Below are 27,249 nucleotides of genomic sequence, written 5' to 3' on the forward strand. Positions count from 1 at the left end.
GTCATAATCCCTTTGACATTCTTGTCAAAAAGTAAATTTTCATACCCACCCTCCCATAAGAAGTATAACTTCAAAAAAATTAGGGGTCTAATACGGATTTTTTTCATAGACCCTGTATTTTGAAATAAAAATTTTTGAAAAACAACTAATTTTTAGGGACATTTTTGAGTAGTCTTTTATTTTTTTGGAATTTTTAAAAGTCTGCGAAAAATCTCAAACTTATAGGAAATATAGGTTTTAATCATGCGAATGAATGAGTATTAAATTTGCCATAGGCCACTTTTGCTAAAAGTTTAAAAGTGAATATTTTTAAGCTGATTTTACACAGAGAAAAATATGACCCGCTAAAAACTAACAGATTGCCATATTGTTTTACCGTCCATACATTTCATAAGGAAATCTTATTAAAATCAACGATTAATAAGGTTTTTTTAAGGAGATTTCTTATTATTTGTATAGAGAAAATCTTATTAAAATTTGACTGAAAAGTTGATTTTTTTTTGCAACTTAGTACTAGAACAAAAATCGCGATCAATATTTTCATGGCAGGTTGGTTCAGGTGGTAAGGTGGGCGACTAATGATTTGAAGTCTCCAGTTCGATTCCCAGCCTGGTCATCGTTTTTTTTATTTTTTTGCAGATTTTAAAACAATAAGGAAAACCCGATTGTTTTAATAAGGTTTCCTTCTTGGATGATAACCATAGAGAAATCTTATTGTTTTTGTTCTATTTTATGTGGTCTATTTTTCTCTGTGTATGATATTTTTAAGTTTTGATCCTCTTTACCTTTTATTTGAAAATTACAGAGTCGAACATTAGAAATAAATACAAAAAATGGCGGAACAAAGTCCGCCGGATCAGCTAGTTAATATTATAAACTGACATAACAAAAATTTATTACCGAAAAAATATAAATGCATATTGTTCTCTTTCCTTTCTCTCCCCCTTCACCATTTTTCAAAGAGATAAATGCACAAACATTATTTCCCTTATTGAATTTTCAAATGAAAAATTACTCCATATACCGTCCGAGGCACAACCCACTTGTTTTTTGATGTTTATTTATTTATTTATTTTTTTATTTAACTTATATTGACTCAGATAATTTGTTAACAGAAACAAAATCAATCTTCTTGGTTTGTCAGTTGTTTTTGTATGGAAAATAACATTTATCAGTGAGGAAATAGAGTAAGGGGTTTGTTCTTATAGTAGCTTCCGGTTGGGTTTTTTTATTCTTTTTTATTAATTCACAAAATATAAATAAAACGTTGACTTATATAAATGACATCAATTTGCAATGTTTGTATATTGCTTTTTTTTGCTTGAAAATCTTAAGGAAGAAACAATTTACCTTCTTAATTGAAATAATTAGCTTGAAAACAAATTCAGAGGGATTTTCCTTCTGTGTAGTACTGCAAGATGGAAAAGGTTTTTCTTTCTATTTGTACAAAATTAATTTGTACCTTTGAGCGAGGGAATGGGTCTTATGAAATCAAGTCATTTATTTTGATTTCTGTGTTATTTTTTTTTTTTCTTTTTAGTAATACATGGACAAGAAAATGGAAAAGAATTTGAGGTATATTTTAAAGATACTAAAAATCCTTAATTTCAGAAATTTTAAAAATTCGAAATAGTAATAACGTCCTTGGTACAATTTGTTCAAGGATATGTAAGGACTTCATCGTATCCAAAAGCAACGGTTTCTATAGAAAAATCTTATAATTGATATCGACAAAATGTCCTACAAATTGAAAACTTAAAAAAAACTTTGACCAATTTACAAGTTTTTTTTTTTTTTCATCCTAACTTCCTTGAAAAATACAAAAAGAAACAAATCATTCATGTGTAAGAGAGGATTCTTCTTGCCAGACAGGCAGTCAGCAGAGGTACAAAATATATACGAATCAACACTTCTGTTGCGATTTTCAATTTCCTGTTTCATGAGAACATTAAACAAGTCAAGCAAATAGCACATCCTGGAGAACGTTTTCTTCCAAACCAGTAGACTCTAACGAATCTATTTCTTATTAAATGATATGACTGTCACTGCGATACGACAACGACATCTCTCCCAGACAGGACCTGGCATTTTTTTAATACATCTTTTTCTATAGAAAGCTTTCGTCTCGATTATTATACCCGTCGTAGATCTTAAAAATGTCTTTTGAATTGGAAACATTATTTTTTTTTTACATTTTTTCTTCTCGTAACAAGAAAACGTGAAAATTACTTTTTTTTTCCAACAATGAAAATCAAACAGATACAATTTTCATTTTCATCAAATATGATAATTTTTTTTTTGTGTCCTTTTTCATTCTTCTGTTTGATTTTTGAAATCAATTTCACACCGAAAAAAATAAAATATGAAACTGCGTGGGTTTATTTGTGTCTACTTTAAAATTAATTAAATAAAAATGAAGTCATAAAAATGGTCCATTAGTATGAAAGAAGTTTTACGATTTTGTAATTAAAGTAATGGTGGTAATCATTTTATTTTGTAATTTAAATAATACATACAGACATATTTTGCTGTGATAAAATTCATTTTTTGTGAAACGACATTATTTTCTGGAGAAAAAATGTGTTGCATTGTAATTAGTACTAGCCGACCCAGCCCTAGAAATTCGAGTGCCAATTTCTTTATTTTTTGTTTTATTTGCAACAATTTTAAACACAATTATACTAAAATAGTTTCTTTATTTTTTTATAGTATTTGTTGTTGTTTTCTTGAGATTAACTAAACATTTTGAAGACTAAATACATAAGTAGGTATATAATATACCTACCTAATTTTTGATATATTTTAAACCTGATTTAGATATTGTTGAACTACGTTTTAACTACGCTCAACTAAGTAAAAAAAGTATCGAATAAGAAAATGCAAAGTGTAATCGACTTAAATACATTGTGTTTGCACCTTGCATTTTGCGATTCAATTCAACCTGTTTCATGTTCCATTCGTTCAAATTACATCATTCAAACATTCAACCTCCACCAACTTCACTCAAATTTGTCACTCACACCATGGTATATATATTTCTAGGTTCTCGTCTTAGCTTGTAGAAGTTTAAATTTCCGGAAGGGAGAGAGCGTTATTTATCGCACTTCCAGTTGGAATGATATTTGTGGTATGGGGAACTTCCAGCAAATGTCATTTCTGGGCTGGAGAAGATGTAAAGAAACGTTTTTTGTACTGAAAAATAGCTTTTTTTGTTGTAATTACCATTGGAAAAAATGTTTGTTTACCTCATCACCAGTGGAGGTTGACCAATGAGAAAGAAGTTCTTCTAGTTCTTTTCCACTTGGAAAAGCCCCATTCAGTTTTCCAGGAAAATTTTAATGAATGCGTTCAGACATTTATTAGAGATTAAAGATAGGTTCACATTTTATTAAAGGTGCGTTCAGGTGTTGATCTTCGATGTATATCTAGTAAAAAGGTTGTACCCAAATGTAGGTTAGAGTCCCCGCTATCTTTTGGCATCAAAAATTTTATTTTCATTTTCTTCAAAATTCCGCGATATAGGCGTTGGAACGCTTTGATCTAGAGACAGGGGAGTGGTGCCATATGAAAGCTTATATTCTCAGCTAGCCGATAGTGGTATAATCCGGTTTTTCGTTTTTTTTCAAAATTCCGAGAAAATCGCGTTTGAAAGTTGGGTTAAAATTTTTTTTCGAAAAATCCCCGGATCTTTGAATGCTCCTGGAAGCTAAACCGCTTGAGAGCAATTTTTGGGAGTGATACCCAATGATAGCTTGTGTCATGGGCCTACGCTTTGCACATTCTCAGATTTTTAAAAAATCATCTTCCATGTTAAACCGCCACATCATACCTATTTTTTCAGAATCGGGCTTAACTTTTTTTTTACCTTTAAGTTCACCCGGTTTGAGAACGCGTGCACCTACAGGGATGGGAGTTGTACCCAAATGTAGGTTAGAGTCCTCGCTACCTTTTGGCATCAAAAAATTTTTTTTAATTTTTTTCAAAATTCCGAGATATAGGCGTTGGAAGTTGGGGCGCTCACTTTCAGCTCAGCTCACTTTCAGCTCAGCTCAAATGAGCTAAGCTATGGTACCTAGCTAAAATTTGAGCTGAGCTGTGAGCTGAGCTGAAATGTGAGCTTTTTGCAACCCTGGCAACTTGCCACATGGAAATTACCACATGCAACTTGCCACACGCAACTTGCCACATGCAACTTGCCACACGCAACTTGCCACATACAACTTGCCACATGCAACTTGAAACATACGACTTGCCACATGCAACTTGCCACATGAAACATGTAACTTGCAACGTGTTGTGTGTTTTATGTTTGCCGTACTGCGGCGTACTGCATTTTTAAATACTAAAGTACTGCCTACTCTAAAGGTGAACTGACAGCCCGCTACCCAGGGTGATCGCGTCATAATCCCTTTGACATTCTTGTCAAAAAGTAAATTTTCATACCCACCCTCCCATAAGAAGTATAACTTCAAAAATAACCAGGTCAATTGCAGTCAATCAAATTATTTACGCTTCGATTAGTAATTCCAAGGCAATATCAATAATTTCTGACGTTAGAAGAATCGAAAAAAAAGAGAAAAAATCAAATCAAGACATTCTTTTCTGAGATCTTCTGCTAAAAATAAAACTTTTTTGTTTTTATATAAAAAAAATTAATATCTAACTTGTACTTTTTTTTTGACTCGTGACCAAGTTCACAAAAAGAGAAGAAAAAAAAAAAAACAGAAGACCAATAACTTATACTTGTTCCTTCTTTCATTGTGGTGCTGGCTGGTGTTCCTTGGCAAAGTTTATTATTTAGGTACCTACACTGGATTGGGACTAGTTGGGAGCAGGGAACTGAAACATGGGACATGCATGGCAGAGAGGTATACGACATCAGAGATCTTTAAAGGGCCTAAATATAGAATTTTCCTCTTCTTTTTTTCCTTTGAGCCTTTATTTTTTTTTTCTTTTTTGTTTTTGTTTACTTTTTTGAATCTTCTTTAAGAGAGGCCAAACGAGTTTTAGGGAGCATAAAATAATAAAAAAAAAATTAAGTTAAGTTAAGAAAAAAAAAAAAAAAACAACACCAACAACAAGTATATTTTCAATTTTTTGACATGAAAACAAATTGAAATGTGTCCAAAGTTATAAATGTGCTATTAAATTGCTTTAAATCATTCGTCGTTCAATATTATATAGCCAAGTCAGTGGCATAAACTTCTTCTTGTATATATCGATGGGTTGTGTTTGGCATATTCAATGGCGGCTGAATTGCATATAAACCGCTAAAGATGGAAAAAATATTTGTTTGTATTTTTTTGAGATGAAAATTTGTTTCCTCATGTTTAAGTTTAAGATAAATATATAGCTGCTCAAGATTGGTACAAGGAATGAATGAATAACTTTGTGACAATTGAATAGAAGCTGTTTTCTTTGAAAAATGATTGTTGTTATGTCGATTTATGTGAATGAAATCAAATACAAATTTATTTTGTTTAATGTTGATGCTGATGATAGATGAAAAACGAATTGGATCTGTTTTGGATGAAGTAGTTTTTTGATGCTTGTGCTTCAAAGTATTCTTTATCGTTAGCAAGTTCGAAAAAAATAGGTATTTGAAAATTTTAGCTTCCTTTAGTTCCTCGTGAAGCTTAGAATTTCTAGAGTTTGTTTTTGTTTAAACATTGCAGCCATTCTTAAATTTTTTTAATGACTTACATATGGGCTATGAAGTTTCTCAATAAAAGGAAAAAAAAATAACTTTCAAAGTTTTAAGTTCCTAATCATTATATTTACCTGGGGGGTCATTCTGTAATTTTGAAAACGATAATCGAATCGATGATAATCGTTTTACAGTTTGAAAATCTTTAAAGCTATTTTAAGTCAATTCTGATTCAATATTTCCTAAATAGTTTATATAAATAAAAGCTTTCGTTTCCTTAGAAGTCGTATTAGTCTAGGTGATTTAGTAGTTGCCTCTTACTCGGGTATCCGAGGTTCGATTCCGGAAATTGAAATTGTTTTTTTTTTTTTTTATTTTCTCAATAATCGTCAATAAATATACGATAGCTAAATAGGTCTCGTTTTTAGAGAATTTATTCGTTTTTGGATGCAATATTTGATTTTTTTAAAGTGTTTATTAATTTATTTCAATCAACGATTAATTTGCAAACTCCACAAACAAAAAAAAATATTAATGATTAATTTCTACGAATACCCATAATGTCAAAGTAAATTATTTTAATATGTGTAACAAAACATTTTACGCATTTTCCAAAATTATATTCAATGTACGAAGTTTTGACTTTTGGGTCATTAAAAAAACTCATATTGATCCAGCTATTGCAAAATTTTTCGACGTTTACACGCATTAATTTTGGAAAATGAAAATTTATAAAAATTATAAAGGTACGATACGATTAAGAAGGCAACTTAGAGACAAATCAAATCTTTTGTCTCTTCCAACGCTTATGTAAGTGTACATGACCATTTTGATAATAATTCTCACAGATTTTTTCAAAACTTTCGCCTATCCAAAAAAGCGTTCGTTTTAGTATTAGAAACCATTAATTTAAACAACGGCCGCCGTTCAACATACATTCCGCCTAAATCTTGTATTAAAAAACGAATAGTTTTTCGATACACATATTAAAATGATTTACTCTAACATTATGGTAATTTGTAGAAATTAATCATTAATATTTTGTTTGTTTGTGGAGTTTGCAAATTAATCGTTGATTGGAATAAATTAATAAGCACTTTAAAAAAATCAAATATTGCATCCAAAAACGAATAAATTCTCTAAAAACGAGACCTATTTAGCTATCGTATATTTATTGACGATTATTGAGAAAATAAAAAAAAAAAAAACAATTTCAATTTCCGGAATCGAACCTCGGATACCCGAGTAAGAGGCAACTACTAAATCACCTAGACTAATACGACTTCTAAGGATACGAAAACTTTTATTTGTATAAACTATTTAGGAAATATTGAATCAGAATTGACTTAAAATAGCTTTAAAGATTCTCAAACTGTAAAACGCTTATCATCGATTCGATTAATGTTTTCAAAATTACGGAATGACCCCCCTGTATTGACTTAATACTTAATGTTTTCATACAAAATATCAATAAATTATGCTAAGTTTGGGAGCATTTTATTTAAAAAAATCAGTAAATGTTCATAGGTAATATTCACAATAATTGGCAAAAATCTTCAGGACTAAAAGCAGCAAATGAAATAAAATATTCAGCCAGTAAAAAATAACTTCAAATATCATGAAAACAACAAAATTTGGAGTTGTTTCTAATTTCGTAAACAGTGTTTAAAAACTTATTAATAATTTTCGTGCACTCCTTTTAGGAGTGCAAAATTTCTATAAAACCAACCAAAAACTTTTTGCTTTCAAAATAAATTGTTATAAAAAATGAAAAAAAAAATGCATTTAAAATAGATTTGCAAATAAAAATATTTTGAGCATTAAACCCACACTTTTTGCATTAGGTATTTGTTTATTTCACGCAGAAAATTTTGTATTTGCAATAATTAAACAAAAAAAAATTGATTAAAAAAAAAATAATAATTAAAACAACCCTGGTTGGTAACACCACACAGTTAAAGTACCTACATAAAAATATTACAAAATTGTAATGTTTCTAATGTTAAAGTGTATTTTTTGTTAACACATTTCAGTGTGTAGGTACCTGCCCAATAACATACTGAAGAAGTTTTTTCTTTCCACCTTTCTTTGAATATAAAAAAACATGCTAAGTAAACACAATTATTTCCAGCACCTAAGGTGGCAAAAAACCCTTAAAAATGTTCTTCTGAAACATGCGATCCTGTAATTATTATAAAAGTCCTTAAAACAAAATATTTAAACAAAAAATTAGTAAAAAAATTTAATATTTCATCTAAGATTATTTTAGCGAAAGATTATATAACAATTTTGCATTGAGTTCTAAGGTCTTTGAATAATTGTTTATTACAAACAATAATCTTTTCAATTTCCTCCCTAACCTCCATTAATATCAAATCAATGAATTTTATTTAGAAATTGTGACGCAAAAATGTGCAAATGATGTCAGAACACCACCAAATGCGTCATTACTATTTGTAATAATGAAAAACTAACAAAAACTCAACACAAATTTCAATTATTTGCAATAAGAGTAATTTTAAGCATCCAAGCATCAATATTACTCGATAGTGTAAAATTAAAATTACACTAAATTCTTTGAATGAACAATCAGAAAAAAACTCAAAAGAAACAATTAAAATCCTCAGGTTTCACGCATCAGCCAAATTAAATTCTATAATGTCTGAGGCGTGCATTTCTACAAAACATACACATTTTTATAAAAGAGCAAACCAATTCTTTATTTCATTTCATTTAAATTACATCATGAATTCACGATAAAATATATACTTAAAAGAAAATGGAAAGCAAAAAAAAAAGAATTTTCGCGATCTGCGCGCCACCACCAGACAACCAATGAATATTTTTTTTTTTGTTTAGTTGTTGTTTGTTCTTAATTTTCCTCAATTTTATTTTACTTTTATTTTATGTTTCTATTTTGCTGAAAATAGATCAAGCATAACTGATGTATCTATGTGAATAGTGATTTTTTTTGTATCTTTTTTTTTTGATACACCAACAAAAAACTAGATATCTATCTTTCTCTCTTGTGACAAAAAAGAAAAAAAAAATCCACCTCTTTAAGTGAAAACTGATTTATGAATGCGACCTTTAAAATATTAATTCCCCTTAACATTTCCCATGAATGAGTTTCGAAATAAATATTGGCCTTTACTTCAAAATCACAAAAAAAAAAAAAATATATACATACAAGTATTTTTGAAACAACAACAAAAAAAAACTACAAAATTCAAATTTAGATCGGATTTTGAGATACATACCTAGTCTTGATGTATGCCAAATAAAATTCTACAATCCATCCGAACCGTTTTTTTTGTTTTTTTTTTCAGTTTCTATGAAAATCTATCTATTTGTTCAATATTCTAGATTTTTAAGATTTGCGAATTTAGAGACTACACAAATCAGAAGATAGAATGTGAGATGAGACAAGATCGTCAGATCTCATTTGTCTATCGTTGGAAAGAAAGAGATACAAACAATTTGTCACCCATTTACCAAGCGCACAAGTGAAAGAAGACTCATCAGCTATTTCGAAATGCTTAAAATAAACTCACCTTGAAAAAGTTTTCGATTTTTTGGTTCGGCTACTTCGAAAATCTGTTGCGGCTGCAATAGAATTTTTTTTTATTCTTTATGATGTTTTAGAAAAATTATTATTTTTCTTTGAAAATTCGTTTTTTTTTTTTTAAATATTTATGTTTTAAATTCGTTTCACTTTTTTTTGTTAACTATCACTTTTTAGTGATTTTATAATTCACAGTTTATCCAATTAATTTAAAAAATAAATTAAAATTCGTTTCGATTCTGTAAGAGAAAAATAAAAAATAAAATTAAAATTATTACTCAACACTTTTAAAAAAAAAAATCACAATATCACACTTCTGACACTTTTTGAAATATTTTTTATTTCAAAAAATTCGTTTTGCTTTGGTTTTGAAATATTAGAAAAATCCTTGAATTTTTTTTTTCACTTTCCTTAGTTGCAGATATTTTTTAAAAAAACAAAAAGAAAAATTAAATAATTCGAATAAAAAAAATTGATGATAAATTAAAAAAATATAAATCTATATAAAGTTTGTTTGAATGATTAAATAGATTTCACGTTAGCTTAGCGACGATTTTCTCTCAACTAAAGAAAATTCAAAAAATCCATCCCGTGAAAATTCAAATTTTCTTCTACACCAAAGCACTAGCACACACCATACTCGCACAGATTCACATATAGATATTTTATGTTAGTATGAATGTGAGACATCAGCTAGCCATTAATTCTGTACTACTAGCAGCTAACTGTTTAAAAAAAAAAATGTCTGTTCTAACGGAAAAGCATTCGTAATAGTGCGAGTGTATTTTTTTTTTCTATTTTTTTTCTCTGTTCGTATTCTATTTTCTATGTTCTTGTTGATGTATCTATGTTTTTTTTTCTGTCGGTGTTGTGTTAGCTTTTTGGTTTATAAGCGAATATCTGTGAGATAAGATTGACGTTTTAAATAATGGAAAGGATTTTTTGTTGAAACGGATGGAGGATGGACGATGCAGAATTAAAGAGCGATAGGCGAAGAAGAAGATTGTGCGGTACGCGATTAGTGTGATCGGTTCTTGTAATTTGTATTTACAGCATTAAATTGATGAAGACAAGCAAGCTCTTAAAGTGTATAGATATATAACCTCATCACAGTCAGGTTGTTTTTGTACGAGGAGATATTCTGAAGAGTCATTATTGTATGATCACGATCATGCGAATAGAATGAATGTAGGTTGTATAGGAACTTATTTCACTGGACTGAGGCGATCAAAATTAATTGCTAGTTTTTTTTTTTTTAAGTTCGAAATTGGATCAATTTGAGTATAATTTTTAAGGAATGTGAATCGGTGAAAAGAAATTAAGGCATTTGTTGGGTGAAAATTCAACCAACTTATCAATATTATCAATATTATTGGAACAGTTTAAGACAGTGTAAATTTACTGGATATGTATAACCTTATAACAAAATAAGTTTTTGTATAATATTTTAGTTTAATTATTGTTGAACTGTTTTTTTTTTTATCGTTTAATTTATAATAATTGCGTTCAGTCAAGTTCTCTACCAACTTTGGTCTTACACCTTTTTTTTCATTGAATCACTTCAGAAAAACTGTTCAAAATAAATTGTTATACAAAAAAGTTTTTCTTCTTTAAAAATTAATATATTTAAATTTTGAGAAAAAGAAATGCTAAGCAATTAGAAAATCAATTGGTCCTTAATTATAGAAAAAATGCTGCTGAAGTACTACAAAGGAAAATTAAAAAAAAAAAATAATATAAGCCTCTTATGAAGAATTATAAAAAAAACGGAAAAATTGCATCATACGTTTTTCGACCTACCCCAGGAACCCTATGGTAGCGACTGTGGGGGAGTTTGTATAATTGTAATAAGACTTTTGTTATCTTAATATCTATTATGTATATCATATTCCAACTTTTTATCGTTCTCCAATTCCGACATATTTTCTGTGAGAGCTTTAACAAAAATTGAACACAATTGAATCCGATAAACCATAACCGATAAAGTAGGAAACTACAAATAAAGATGTATGGAAGATTGCTTCTGATAGTTAAAAACATTTTGAACAACTCAAAAAATGGACTTTTAATGCTACACAAAAGTCAACTCGTCTTTTAGATTAATTAAAAAGTAGAAAAAAAAAAATAGCTTTTAGATAAATTTTCATTCAAAAAGTTACGTATACGCCACAGTGAACCTCGGTTATTTGGGGACTTTTAAGGTTATTTCGTACCAAAGAAGGTATGTTTTCGCGGATTTAGTGAAAAGAAACTGTTAAAATCTAAACTAATGAGACATTTAATTATGAAGAATAGTATGTAGAATTTTCTAGTAACAAGATCTTAACTATATTTTAGTTTTGTCAAGGTAGTTCATTTGTTATGCATAATAGACTAAGTGCCGGTTTGTTCACACTTAATTATCTTTTAATCAAGGATTTTTCTATGGAATAATCCTTGATTAAAAGATAATCGACTGAGAACAAACTGGCCCTAAATTTAAGATTTATTAGGGTCAACTAATTTTTGAAAATTAGGTACATATTATAATTGGAGTGCTAAGAGCTGAAGTGAACCAAGTCACAAAAAGTGAATTCGGAGATATAACGAGTTGAAGTAAAAACGTTTACATTGAATCATATGTTGAAATTTTTTTTCGAACAAATGACATTTTGAATCGAAACACTTTTGGATCAAATTAATGAAAGACGTTTGTAGAGTCAAACCTTGCTCAGCTTTTGGCACTAGATTTGTATTTTTTTCTTGGTTTGTTTCAGCTGTGAAACCTCCTATTATTAAACTGTGTATGTAGGTGTAATAAAATACTCGTTACAAAATTGAAGTTGAATTAACGATACATTTTGTTGATTTTTTTTATTTTGAAAATTTTGAAGCGTTTTTTTTTTATTTTGACCTTTCAACATTTAACCAATAAAAAATAATAAAAATCATTTTTATTTTAAGAGGAGAGCAGGAAAAATAATTTAATTTAACAAGTTCGATACAAAAAAAAAAAATAATAATTTAAAAAACCCAAAAATAATTTTTGAAAAGTCTACATAGTTATAAGATTAGCTTAAATGCTTCTACAAAAAAAAAAATTTAGTTCCATTAGGTTAGCTAGCTTACGAGATAAAATCAAGAAAACAGTGCGGTGAAGTTTTTTATGTTAAAGCGCGATCTTATTTGTGACAGTACACACATATTTTTTTCAAAATCATTGAAACCGATTTTGAGATAAATTTTGACTAGGTATATGACACTGATTAAAATCTGTATAAAATTGTTTACAGATTTATTTTATCACGTCTAGTTTTTGAGCTCTGCTCATCTCTTTTTTCGCTATAAAGCCCAAAAACTAATTTTGAATGAAATGTTTTGTGACGGTTAATCCAAAATATATAGGTATGTATTTTTCCGTAATATTTTACTTTTTTTCATCCAAATTAGGAGTTGAAAATTGGAATTTACTTAAATCTGCTTCAAAAAAAAAACATAAGACTACCAAAATTTTGGGATATCATACATTTCTATATTAAATATCTTTAAGTAAAAAATAATTTTGAAAAAAATATGTATAAAAATATTTAAGACGATAAAATATTGCTTTCGGATATTGTGTAAGTAGTTTTGCAAAAACAGTTTAACGGTGATGAAATTCAATGTCAAAAATTAATATAATTAACAAAAACGTGACGTGCCAGTTAAATTTTGATTTCTGATTCGAAATCATAGCACAGAGAAATCCTTTAAAAAAGAATGGTTTAATTGAAGCTCTATTTTCGTTGCCGACCAATGTTATCTGACAGAGCACCTTTATTTTTGATCATGCTTCATTTTAATCATATCACATATAAATTCCAAGTAAAAATGTGTGACAATTATTTTTGTCTATATTGGACTTCAAAATTAAGGAGTTGATGAAGTTATTAATTTAATCAACATGGCTTTTTTTTTCAAATTACACAAATTATCTGTAATAATAGCCAGAGTGCATGTGAACCGATCGTTCAATTTTGCTGTGCCAAGTTGTTCTGCCTGAAATCAACGAACAAATAATATTGTAATTATTTTTTAACAATGTTGTGATTTCCAAAGTAAAGATAAACAAGTAGAGAAATGTATGAGTAAGTACGTAATTGGTGTGAACGATAGACAACATTTGTTGTTTTCAGTGTAGAAATGATTTTTGCATGTTAGCAAACCTATGTATATTAAATGAGAAAATTAAAATTTCCATATTTCTATTTATTTGCATTAAAATTATATTTTTAACTCTTTTAGGTCCAGTTGTACAAACGTGGTTCAGCCTCGGATCAGGAATTTAACTCGCCGATTTCGGCGGATTAGCTGCGGGTCAACTTCGGTTCAAGCAGGGATTTGGCTATTTTTACATGTATGGACCTTGAACCAGTACTACACCTCAGCTTTATTACCGATTTCAGAAGAAAGAAGTTGCTGATCCGCTGATCAAATATTTGTACAACTGACCCTTAAGATTTCCTTAAAAAAGAAAATTATATTTTTAACTCTCTTAAAAATTCCCTTGAAAAAAGAAACTAAATATCAAAAATTTGAAAAGAATAAAAAAAATAAAAAAAAAAGTTTTGATTTTTAAAACTTTTTTTTTCAAAAAAAAAAAGAAAACTTTCAAAGAAAAAAAAAGTTGATGACTTTTGCCAAAATATCTTTATTTAGAACAAATTTCGCAGAAAATCTTTTTTGACACAACACACATGTGCTTGTACACTCGCATAGTAAAAAACAATTATCACCACCATGATGATCATGGTATAATGATATTGAGTTGAGGTACAGAAGAAGAATAAGAATATGAAGAAAATACTTTCGATTATTTCCGATTTTCTTGACGCGTGCTCTGAAGAAAATCCAATGACGCAAGCGCAGAAAATCTGAAAAAAAAAATGTAATTCTACTTTAAGAAAGAGGCTATAGAGAGAAAGAAAAAACTAATAAAATAGACAAAAAAGATCAAAGAGTTAAAGAAAATGACAAGAATAAAAAAAAAATTAAATTTTCCCGCCTTTTACTCACGTAATGATGGGAAATTTGATCAGTTTTTGCGGCTTTTGGATTAAACGAATGAGGAGGATTTTTTACTGGATGAGTGAGTACTCAGGGGGGATTGGGCGAGTTAGACGAGGGAGGCTTGTCTATGATGTCACAACAAAGAAGAGACAATATAAATGGCGTCCCACCAGTTTTTAAAGCGCTGCAACATGTTGAACTAAATTTTAATGTATTTTTTGTTTGTTTGTGATTTTGAAATTTTAAACGTGTGTGGAGATGTAGACAGAGAATATAATGTAGATACCAATAGAAAATAGAAAAATTAGACATGAAGAAAGAGAGATAGAGAGCAAGAAATTGCATATACTAGCAAATGTGGCAAAATCTGTCTGGGCCTTGGGATTTTTATTTTTTTTATCTCGTTTGTTTTGATTTTTTTTTTTGTTGATCAGGTAAACAAAAGAAAGATAAAAGGAAGTTGGTGGAATTTTGTTTAATTTTATGTAAAACAAGAAACGTGAATTTACTGAAGTTAAAATTATTACTTTGAATTTTGAAGGATTTTGACAAAATTGTTTGTAGGAGCCTACAAAAATAGAATATATAAATATGAAAAAATTTAGGTTCCTACTTAAAAAAACTGCGTGCTTTTATAGATTTTATCGGAGATAAAGAAAAGTAGTTTAAATATTATATTTTTTTCTTATAATTCGTCGAATTTCTTAAAATTCGAACTATTTGACCATACAAAAGCTTCATGCTTTAATTAAAATTGTAGTTGAAATAGCTTATGCATTCAATCTATTATATATATTAAAGTTTGGTTTTGTGTACGTTCGCTAACCGGCCACACCGGCTGACTTATTTACTTATTTTTTTTTTAAATCCAAGAGGTATAAGAGGAGAAGGTTTAAGGCAAAAAAAATTTTAAAATTTTATAGGGTAAACAGGGGTAACACGACATTGAAAAAAGAGGCTATTTTCTAAACGGTAAGTCGTAAAGAGTTGACTTTTTTTTAAATGATAGACAAATTTATTCAATAGTTAAAAAAGGTATTGAAAAAATTCAAAAAAATTTCAAAACCAAGTTGTGAAGGTTTTTTTGCAGTCATAGACCTTCGACAAAAGGCTAATTAGAGGTACGCAAAATTTTGCACAGAAATTTGAGTTACACCATGAGAAAGATATTAAAAAAAAAATTAGGGATCTAAATCGGATTTTTTTCATAGGCCCTGTATTTTGAAATAAAATTTAAAAAAAAAAACAACCTAATTTTTAGGGACATTTTTGAGTAGGTATTCTTTTATTTTTTTGGAATTTTTTAAAGTCTGCAAAAAATCTCAAACTTATAGAAAATATAGGTTTCAATCATGCGCATGCATGTACAATATGCTGAATTTTTATAATGATTTTTGACCGAATAACGGGAAAAACAATTTTTTTTTGTCCCAAGTTTTTTGTCGTTTTTAATATAGGCCATATTTTACATAGGCTAAAAGTTTAAAAGTGAATATTTTTAAACTCATTTTACGAACTTTTCAAGTTTTGATCCAATTTTTCATTTAAAATGTTAACTAATTATAGAGTTGAAAATTAAAAATAAATACAAAAAATGGCGGAACGAAGTCCGCCGGGTCAGCTAGTATAATTGTAAAAAATTCATTTTCAATAAAAATTTTATTTTTAATGCAATTTTCTTATCTGCAATCATTTTTTTTTGACAAATTACACTCAGGAAAAAAATAGTTATTTTGTTACTATTTGCATAATTACTTTTTAAAAATCAATGAAATTTTGCAAATAACAATAACAATGAACAGAAAATATTAAAAATTACTATTATAATAGTCACATGCCAAAACAAAATAGTTAGAAGTAATACATACACTGAGGGAAAAGCCAACATAAAACCACGTAAAATCAATGAAAACCACATTGATTTAACTATTAATCGGAATGATTTTGCGTTGAAGATGAACATTTTAAAATCAACATGGAAAAAATGTTAATTTTTGATGGTTTCGTATCTGAAAGTCACATAAATCAAAGTAGTTCATCTTTGAATCAACGATGTTTCAACTTCAATTTATTTTTTCCCTCAGTGTAGCAGTGTTGCCAGAATATTTTCGAGGCAAGGAGCCGATTTTCAAAAATCTAGGAGCAAAAAATAGCCACTTTCAAAAATGGTCCAAAAAACGCAAAACATTTTTGTGGCATGAGATTAAATTTTTTTTTTTAAGTTACAAACAACTTTATCTTTTCAGACTTCAAGTGTAATTATTTTTTTCATTTTGATGATATATTCTGGTTTTCAATGTCATTTACGGGCAAATCAAATCAAATCAATGTTAGAAATTATTATTATAATTAATTAGTATTATTAATTGTTCAAAACTATTAACTAATTTTTCAGTTAACAAAAATCAATTAACAGGGAGATCAAGCTACCAAATTACGCGAACCATTATTTTGGCCTATCAGCATATTCCGTCGTTTAAACCATTATACTTTTGGAAAACTGTTTGAAAAAACGCTTCTAAATAAAAACAAGCTTTTCACTTATTTGTTCATTTTTCTTTTTTATTTAAGAGAGAGATATATCACCCCCCTTACCTTGTAAAAAAAAATTGTGTATAGTCCCAAATTCACTCCCTCTATCTGACTATTTAAATAATCAGAAATAACTATTTTAATAGTTAAAAATTGACAATTTAATATTTAATTTGGAAAATACTTTGATTGACTATTAAAATAGTTACAAATGACTATTTTTAACTATTTAAAATACCTAGTTACAATTTTTTTTTCTCTGAGTGCAACATTTCGATTTTTTTGTTTCACTAATTTTAAAGCTGGCATTATTTTGCATACTCCTCGAGCAATGACAAAAACATTGGAATTGTCATTTTAGCAATTCACAGTAAGCAATCGATTCAAATTGTGTATACAAATATATGAAGTTTTAATAAAAATATTAAAAACAAAATAAGTACACAAATAACGTTAGGTAGCTAGTTTTAATATACAAAATTCAAAAAACTGCTCCAACGATTTTGTTAAAATTAATCAATTTTGAGTTTTTAGGTAGGTATGTATAATAGGTCTATCTTTTTTTTTTTTTTTTTTGAAAATCATTAGGTATTAACGGTTCCTGCCTAGGAACCTTTTTTTCAAATCTGATTTTCTGCTAAACTACGAATTCAATCCCAAAGAAACCATCATACTAAAGCATTTATATAATTTTAATATAAATCAACAAATTTTCAAACAATTTTAGAAAACAAGATATTGAATTTTTTTGAAATTATTTTGGTTTTATATGTTGATGAGTTAGTTCTACAAAACGCCACCTTTATTTTATTTTTAATTTTTTTATCCAAAATATTATTTATATTTTGTTTTTATAATTTAAAAATTATTTTTTTAAACAATTTTTCAAAAGTTCTGTACCTATAAAAGGGAACGACTGTTAAAAAATAAACCAGAAGAAATCAAATAGTGTGTAGGTATTTTTTTCAACTCGAAAACATCTGAGTTGATTTTGGTCAGCGATGCCTCATAACTCGCGATTGGCCTTTTTGCAAAGTTGATCGTTGGGCAATAAAAACTGTGCTGCAGTGGTATTTTTGATTTTTTTTTCTGTCGTTGTTCAGGCTACATAAGGGTGCTAGATCATTTTTAACAGAAGTTAAATATTCGCACGAGAGTAAATTGAAACAAAGATTTTTAGCACTTAGTTCCTACTTCTAAAAAAAAAACTAAATGAATAAGAATAGATTTAACTAAGTAATTCAGGTAAGTAAATTTCGTCAATTTTTGCTTTTGTTTTATTTTATTAATTTTATTGCGATTTTAACGAGTAAAAAGTCAAAAACTAGGTATAAACACTTTTGTTCCTTTTATTTTGCAAAATTCCTTGAACGTTAGTAAACTTTGCAAAATAATTTTTGGAAGTCTTCTTTCTTATGCTTTGTCGCCATCCACGAACCAAAAAACCGGCTTTCACAACACACAAACAAAAGTACGCAAAACCTTTTTTTTTATAACCTGCATAAAAACTAACCAAAACACAAAAAAAAAAAAAAACACTTAACTTGTAAGGTTTAAAGTGTATCAAAGGAAAAGGTAATTTATTTCATAACCAAAGCAAAACGATCATTAAAACAATTAAAGTTACATTTAATTACTAACCCACTTTTTTATTTTTGTTTTTTTTTTTATACCTATTTGAAGGAAAATTTTGGAAAATCCGTCAACAAACAAAAACAAAACAAGAAATCTTTCCAAAAGAAGAGATTAATAAAACACCGAGAAGAATAAATAAATTTTATCTTCCTTTTCGCGCAGTTTTTTTTAGCTCTCGCCCGTATTATAACAAACCGTATTCACAGTTTACAAACGATTGAGCGAACAGACAAGTCGTTGCGATCGTCAAAGCAGAAACGACAACGATGGCTATGAAACGAACCCATGAAATATGGAACAAAACAAAAAAAAAAATAAGAAAAAGAAAACCTGGAAGAAGCAAAAAACAAAAACAAAAAACTATAATAAAACGGCGAAATCAAACTGTAAAGAGAATCACCCGCACAAAAGCGGCAATGTTTTATTTCCAACAGGTTTTTTCATTTCTTTCTTTAATTTTACTTCAACAGGTAAGAGCTAATAAAGGTGTTTGGGAATTGGGATTTTGAACTTGAGAAAACACTCAACATTTAAAGAGAAATTTCATTTTTAAACGATCAACGATCACTCTTTTGAGTGTTTTTCAATTCGCCTCATTTTTTTTTTTAACTCGAGAAAACTACCAAACCAATATGATCACGACGCACTTTAAGTCAAGAAGTATTTACAATGAAAGTTAAAGTAACTTAGGAATTGGATATTGGAACCTTATTTCTTTCGATTTGTTATTCTTTGTTTTTGTTCAGTTTTTAGACAATGAACTGCTTGAGTCTAAGCTAAGCCGGTTCGCAACCGGCTCTTCCAGTTCCGCGATAATCTAGGTGACTATTTTTATGCATTCAGCGAACCTTTTTTTAAGTGCCGAACGCAAAAAGGTTGTTTGCTCTTACAATTTGGTTCAGTTAAGGAGGAACGTCTTGAGGAAGGTATGCTGGCTCTGTCTCCATCATGGTTAACACTCTCGGTGAATTAATTTCTGTTTTTTAAAGTGGAAACTTCTTAAGTATCGTAGTGATGATTTGAAACACAAAGAAACGAAAAAGCGATGAAAAGGACAAATCAATTGATTAGGTATAACTTTTTTCTTTTAATAGATAGATTAATAAAATTTATACTGTAGATAGGTAATAGAATAAACCATAACTGTACAAAATGTAATTTAATTTTATATTCAAAACCCTGGGACAACGGTGAACAGATGCTCCTTTTTCTAAACACGTTATATCTTTTGATCTAGAGCATATACAAATTTGATTTAACATTATTACGACTGCAAAATCTTAAATTGAAAAACTTAAAAAATACCTCAAGTACCGTAGTCTCAGTTTAAAATTTCGACATGGTTGGCTTTACAAAATTCTTAATTTTTTTGTAGGCATCGTAGAAATATGATTAAAGCGTCATATAAAATGTGAAATGATAAGCTTTCAGATGATATAAAATTTATTATACGTTGTCATTTGAAAAAATGGATTTAATGGTGTTAGAAAAGAAAAAAGGTTGATTTTTGTTTTTATTTTTTTGATAAAAACTGATTGGGTTCAAAAAATTCTAGGTCTTTTTGTAGATGTTGTATAGACATGGTCGATACAAATATTTTGAAGTGAAATAATAAGCTTTCAGATGATATTAAATGTATTATAAGTTGTCATAAAAAAACATGTGTGCTATTCAAAAGTGGTAGAAATTAAACCTTAAAATATCATTTTTCTTGAAAAAAAAAAAAAAACGAAAAAATCTACATAACCTGTAAATTCATTTTTTTTTATATGAAAACTGATTTTTTCAGGTTTCACTTCTACCACGTGTGAATTGCACACATGATTTTTTTTATTTTTGTTTAAACTTCATATTTAACATCAAGTGAATATCGGAAACAGATGTGAAGTTAATCTGGATTAGGTCACAGTATTTGATATTTTGAAAAATTATGCAAAATTAAGTAAGAAAATTAATAAAACGTTCAAAAATCATGCAATCTATATAAGTTTAGAAGAGAATGATAGTTGTTTTGACAGCTCTAAAATATTGCCCATTTCATTTACCACCTTAAAAAAAATATTTTACATTTCTATCGATAAATATGCTCCCTAATGAAATTTTTGTTCACACATTCTATCTCTTTTTAGAATGAGAAATAGGTGCATAGATATTTATTAAGTGATTGCACATGAGTCTATAATTTCTTTTATTTACAAAAAAAAAATTACCACTATTGGCAACCATGAATTGGCATAACGAGTGAAGACACAATTGCATTTCAATTCGCGATCGAAGATCAATAATGATCTCTTTTTTTTTTCCTTAAAAATTCACTGCGAGTAAGTTGCTTGGATAATTCCTAAGAAGAAATAGAAACTAAAAGTGATTTTGTGTGTTATTGGAACGTGATTAGTTTCACTGATTTTTATAAGAAGTTTTGATTTGCATTTTGAAGTCTGTCCAATTGTAAATTTCTTTTCGTTTAATTCTCTGGTTTTAATCTGTGTGAGGGCTAGAAAATAAAAACAGCACTTGGTTCAGAACGATCCAAAAAATCGTTCATCTGTACAAAGAAAAGAGTGACTTCAATTACATTTAGACTAGACACAATGTAAGACTATTATTCAATTAAAAGTGAAAACTCTTCAACTAAAATTGCTACATTGTTTTTCCATTTGAAGTTTCCATAACTCCATGAAAAACGTTTGTTTTAAAAAATAAATTATTAAGATTTAAATTCAAAAACATGAAATACCTTCTTGAAGAACTTCTTAAATTAAAACATATTTCAATTCTATTTATGATAATTAATTAATAATGATAAACATAAATAATTCAAAACCAATTTATTGAAGAATAAATGAATAAATACATACTTCAAAAATTTCAATTTCCAAAGAAACTTTTTTTTTTCAAAACATCGTTTTATTTTTTTCTGTCAACATAAAAGATTAACACAAAATTTGATTGAATTTGGTTGAGTTGTTCCAGGGAAAAAAATCGTGTAGTTATTCGAGGCAAAAATATATAAAATAGATGCAAAAAGGACTTTATTGATTATATTAGGCTTAAAATAGTTTTTGTGAAAAGCTTTAGTTTTACTTAAAATAATCCACGTAATGTTAAACTGTTTTTGAAAATAAACGGCTCTGGTTTTGAAATTTAACGGGTATTAATTTTGATAACTTTCAGAAAAAGCTTTTTATTTTAAGTTTATTCTCCAAACAATTTTGTAAGCTGTATCATTCTGTTTCGGAGTAAAAGGGTTTACGTATTTGATAAGTAGCAGTTTGATGTCAACTGATAAATTATACAGTGACTCTCAAAGTGTTGTGGTGAATTTGAACTAGAATTTTATCTTATGAAGTAGGTACAAAATTGAACTTATTTTTTCGTGTTTGTTGTTAAGAACATGCGAATATCTATTTTGTTTCTTTGGTACCTTAGAATATTTAAATACATATGTATAAATGTGTCATACAAAACCCATATTTTGGTTTCATTTGAATACATTCCGAAAATATTTATTTTTAGAAAAAATTTTAAATGATTTACACCTGAAATGTGGAAATAAAGTTTTGAAAAAATCCCTTGTATTAATATATTTTTTGGGTTGGGGTCGAAATGTTGTATGTTGCAAGATTCGGTATTCAAAATACTGTATGTGCAAAATGCTATGCGAGCAAAATTCTGGTTTTATTATGACTTTCTAAAAGATCAACTAAATAAAGAGGTAGGCTTCTAAAGATGATTAATATAGGTATCTTATTGTTATTAGGGGCTACGAGAAAAGAAGATAGAAAACAAAACTCTACACTTAGGTATTTAATTCTTTTTCGTTTACTTAGGCCGTGTGTGAATTGCATTGTGTGAATTGCGAGATTTTTTAAGATTTTTGACATATGTTAAAGAATATCCAAACAAAGATAGAAACCAAAAAAATGGCCTATTAGCACCAATTCCCAAGGCTGTATGAGGATGTTTTTAGGGGATCGGGTCAAAATTCTGGCTTCAAAATTCTGCTTTTTCAGCGAAAATTCTGTTTTTCAAAATTCTGCATTTTTTCTATTCTGTTTTTCAAAATTCTGCTTTTCAAAATTCTGCCAGCATTATATTTGAACAAAAAATTCTGATAATTCTGTTTTTTTTTTTTTTATAGCATATGCGCTGGCTGATGTCACACACCATGAAGATCGTTGAGCGAGTCTTGGGTAGCCGACTGCGAAAAATAATAAGGCTATCTGATGACCAGTGCGGGTTTGTTGCGGGTAAATCAACCACAGATGCAATCCAGAGTATCAGAATCATTATGGAAAAACATCGAGATTCCTTGGAGGATTTGCATGTGGTATTGGTTGATTTTGAAAAAGCATTCGATCGACAACCACGAGATCTGATATGGGTGGCCCTCAGACAACGAGGAGTTCCGGAAACCTATGTGCGGATAATTATGGACATGTCTGATGGAGCAGTAACTAAAGTAAGATGTGCAGCTGGAGTCACCGAAGAATTCGAAATCACAGTAGGTGTACACCAGGGAAGCGTCTTGAGTCCTCTGCTCTTTATTACCGTTCTTGATTACCTGCTCGAAGGCAAAGTGACGGACCTAAAAGTGCATCAGTTATTCTTTGCTGACGATGGAGCCATCATAAGTGAAGACCCGATATCCCTGCAACGAGCACTTGATGTATGGGTGGATGTTCTAGAAGGTAGTGGGTACCGCATAAGCGCGAAAAAGACAGAATACCTATGCTGCCCATTTTCTGATCCACACAGGCCTATTCCTGACATTTATTTGAATGGTGTAGTGCTTCCCAAGTGTGAAAAGTTTAAATATCTGGGGTCTATGATAAATAACGAAGGTACTTGTAACTTGTGATGACGATATCAATCATCGCGTAAGCGTAGGGTGGATGAAGTGGCGGGAAAATTCTGCTATCTTCTGTGATCGAAAAATGCCCCCTAAGCTGAAAGGAAGGCTCTACACCGCAGTTGTGCGTCCAGCACTCACATACGGTTCACAATGTTGGACAATGTACAAAAAGTATGAGAGTAAGTTAACGGCAGCTGAGATGAAGATGCTTCGTATGACAGCAGGAGTAACAAAGCTTGATAGAATTAGAAGTACGAAGATCCGAGGAAGCCTTCATGTTAAAAACACCATCTCCCAAAAAATTGAACACGACCGACTCAGTTGGTATTGCCATGTTCAAAGGAGAGATCCTGAGAACCCCGTCAAAAAAGCAATATCATATAACGTTCCAACACGAAATAAAAAGGGGAGCGGGTCATAATTCTGCTTGTCAAAATTCTGTACGACAAAATTCTGTGGGGTCAAAATACTGTAATACCATAATTCTGTACGTCATTATACTGTAAATACAAAATTCTGTACGTCAAAATACTGTATCAACAAAATACTGACATGCAAAATTCTGTTTTGATTTACAGAATTTTGATGTACAGAATTTTGAAATACAGTATTTTGACCAACCAGAATTTTGCTATACAGAATTTTGACTTTCAGAATTTTGTTCCTACAGCATTTTGCACATACAGAATTTTGACATACAGTATTTTGGCATACAGTATTTTGAATACAGAATTTTGCAACATACAGAATTTCGACCCCAACCCAATAAAAAGAAAGGTAGGCCTTCATGTTAAAAACACCATCTCCCAAAAAATTGAACACGACCGACTCAGTTGGTATTGCCATGTTCAAAGGAGAGATCCTGAGAACCCCGTCAAAAAAGCAATATCATATAACGTTCCAACACGAAATAAAAAGGGGAGCGGGTCATAATTCTGCTTGTCAAAATTCTGTACGACAAAATTCTGTGGGGTCAAAATACTGTAATACCATAATTCTGTACGTCATTATACTGTAAATACAAAATTCTGTACGTCAAAATACTGTATCAACAAAATACTGACATGCAAAATTTTGTTTTGATTTACAGAATTTTGATGTACAGAATTTTGAAATACAGTATTTTGACCAACCAGAATTTTGCTATACAGAATTTTGACTTTCAGAATTTTGTTCCTACAGCATTTTGCACATACAGAATTTTGACATACAGTATTTTGGCATACAGTATTTTGAATACAGAATTTTGCAACATACAGAATTTCGACCCCAACCCAATAAAAAGAAAGGTAGGCCTAAAAACTCCTGGTACAAGCAAATGCAAAAACACCAGCATTCAGTTGGCCTCAGAAACGGAACAATACAAAACCGGGAGGCTTGCCGCCGATTTCTGAGGTCAACTCGGCGAACCCCACATCACCCCTCGACATCGAGATCATAACAGCGCCGAGAAAAAGGAAGAAGAAGAAGCATATGCGCTGGCTAAAGAAAAATACACCTCATTAATGTAATTCAACATTGGTACTTTTCTAAATTTTTGTATTTAAGTGTCGCAAATATTTTTTGAAATGCATATACTGACTTTCTTTCAAATAAAATATGTATACTAATTGGAACCGATGTTGTATATTCCTTTTCTTATTCAAATTTTTGAATATTCATCTTTATTTGATAAATTAATAAATTTTTAGTTATTTTCGGAAATGTTTAATATTAAAAACCTTTTCTTAATATTTTCAAATTTATTCATTTATAAAACAAAAATTAATTCGCATTAAAAAAATGACAAATTATGTAGGTAAGTAATCAAATAAGCAGATAATTTTTCAAAAAGATGATTTTACAGAATTCTGCAAAAAATTAAAAAAGGGTTTGGAAAATGTTAAAAAGCGCGCGCTTTTTAACATTTTCCAAACCCTTTTTTATTTTTAGCAGAATTTTGAAAAGCAGAATTTTGAAAAACAGAATTTTGAAAAACAGAATTTTGAAAAGCAGAATTTTGAAAGCAGAATTTTGTAAAGCAGAGTTTTGAAAGCAGAATTTTGACCCCGGCTGAATTTTGACCCCAACCCTGTTTTTGGTGCATATTCTAAAATTTTACTCTTTCTCAAAAAATACCATTTTTTCATAGATATATATATGTTTTTTCATTCCATTGTTTCGATTCTTAATGATAATTGGTATGAAAACCTCCATGCAAAATTTGGTTTCTCAACCATAAATTTTAAGGGTTTTTTCAGTAGAAATTTGCAACTGTTATAATAATATGGGTTGTCAGATGAAAAACAGGTATTACTTTTTTGAGAGACGTCAGATTGCCTTGGTTTTGGATTTTTTGGAATCAGCATTAAAAAATACCTTGAAATCATGTATCATATGTGTATATAATACCATTGTCCATTATTGCTAATTTGAAAATCTCCATTTTGCGCTTTGACCTTGAAAATCACGACTTGCGGACATGAGATTTTTCTAGACTTTTGAGGTAAGTTATAGAATACCAAAACGAAGGTATTGAGCAAAAGAAATTTCTATTAGCATTCATTCCGAGGTTTACCTTTTATTTCACCTTATTTGACTGTATTATTGGTAAATTACAATTTTTATACATGTATGATAGTGATTTTTTGTTTACTCTTTCCTACTTTCTTTTTTTTTAATTTATGTTCCTCTCTTTTATGAAAACACAATTTGATTTCACACTTACACCCACCGCCAAAAGTTTGGAAACACATTCAAAAAAATTTTTGATGCAAATCGATTTATTTAATTTATTTCTTAGTTAAGTTTTTGATTCTATCTCTATAAGAATATATAAGAAAATAATATAAAAAACTTAAATAAAACAGTTAATTGGATCAGAAAACAAAGAAAATTTTCATTTTGTAACTCAAAGGGGTTAACATGTAGAATCATCTAGTGGTCATAATTCTATGCACAACAACAACGGTGTACCTTAGGTTTTTGACTGATCTGCTGTGATGCAGATCAGAAAAAAATTGATAGGGGTCTGATCAAAAGTCTGACATAAAAAATGAAGTAGGTAACTTTAACATAAAAGTTTAACCGTTATGTCGGATCTACTTTTTTCTTGTGCGATTTTATTAAGAGGTGTTTTTTATAAAGTGGATTTTCTGTGTTTTTTTTATTTTCATGATTTTTTTGCCTTTAAAAACATAAATATTTAAAACATATTTTATTTTTCAATTAAGCAAGTTTCTTTTTTAATTAAAAAAACAAAAAAGTGATATAGTAGCCATTGGGCACGTTCAAAGAGCTAACATAAAGCTATCGGATAGCTTTTTGTTGTTGTAAACAATGTTAAAAATTAGCAAGGAAACGAACCATTTTCTGTCAAAAAAAAATCTGAAGGTATCCAAGAATTTCTGGTATACCTCAGGTATCCGAGTGATCAGCTGATAAACGTTTGGCCTTTTTTTATTTTGATTACTTTTCGGGCGATTATTCAGCTTGAAAATAAAAAATAAATTGCGAGAATAAAGTTAAAGCGATTGTGCAGGTACTATTCAACAATAAAAAAAAATGTAATTTGCTCAAAAGCAACAGTTTCCTCTTCTCAATATTTACAAATTTTTTTAGTAGCTGCTTTGGCAAGCTATCTAGATAGCTTTTCGTTCAAAGAGATATTCCAGATACGGGTATCCCAGATAGCCTATCCGATAGGTGTTTGAACTTGCCCATTGGTACCTAAAACATTGTATCTACTGCAATATTTTCGCAGTATTTTTTCCTATCAGATAAGAAACAATAAAGTTCTGCCATTTTGTTTTATGATTTGTTTTTTTTTTTTTGCGTGGGCTAGTGGTCAAAAAATACTTAACCCATTTTCGCTTAATGGCTCCGAAATCTTAGCATCCCATTATGTAAAATTTTGAAGTTTATTGAATAGTCAAAAACAAAGGTGAACTGGTGTAATTGTTAAGTCAGCTATAAAAATTTTGCTTTAATTATTTTGTTTGCGTCCTA

General features: G+C 29.3%; 1 protein-coding gene across 13 annotated transcripts in view; it reads right to left on the bottom strand.

Moving 5' to 3' along the window:
* The window catches only part of LOC129907382 (PDZ and LIM domain protein Zasp), a 138,636-nt gene extending 120,006 nt beyond the window's left edge, over window positions 1–18,630 (bottom strand). For 11 of the 13 annotated variants that reach the window (XM_055983546.1, XM_055983545.1, XM_055983551.1 and 8 more), the window contains exon 1: window positions 9,202–9,451. The gene's annotated coding sequence lies outside the window, so the exon portion shown is untranslated. Of the gene's footprint in view, window positions 1–9,201; window positions 9,452–18,413 lie in introns of those variants that run through there. The other 2 variants (XM_055983543.1, XM_055983556.1) reach the window with 2 other exon arrangements.
* Between the last annotated feature and the right edge of the window lie 8,619 nt (window positions 18,631–27,249).

This window comes from Episyrphus balteatus, chromosome 1, assembly GCF_945859705.1.
Source record: "Episyrphus balteatus chromosome 1, idEpiBalt1.1, whole genome shotgun sequence".
In the NCBI taxonomy this organism is placed as follows: Eukaryota; Metazoa; Arthropoda; class Insecta; order Diptera; family Syrphidae; genus Episyrphus; species Episyrphus balteatus.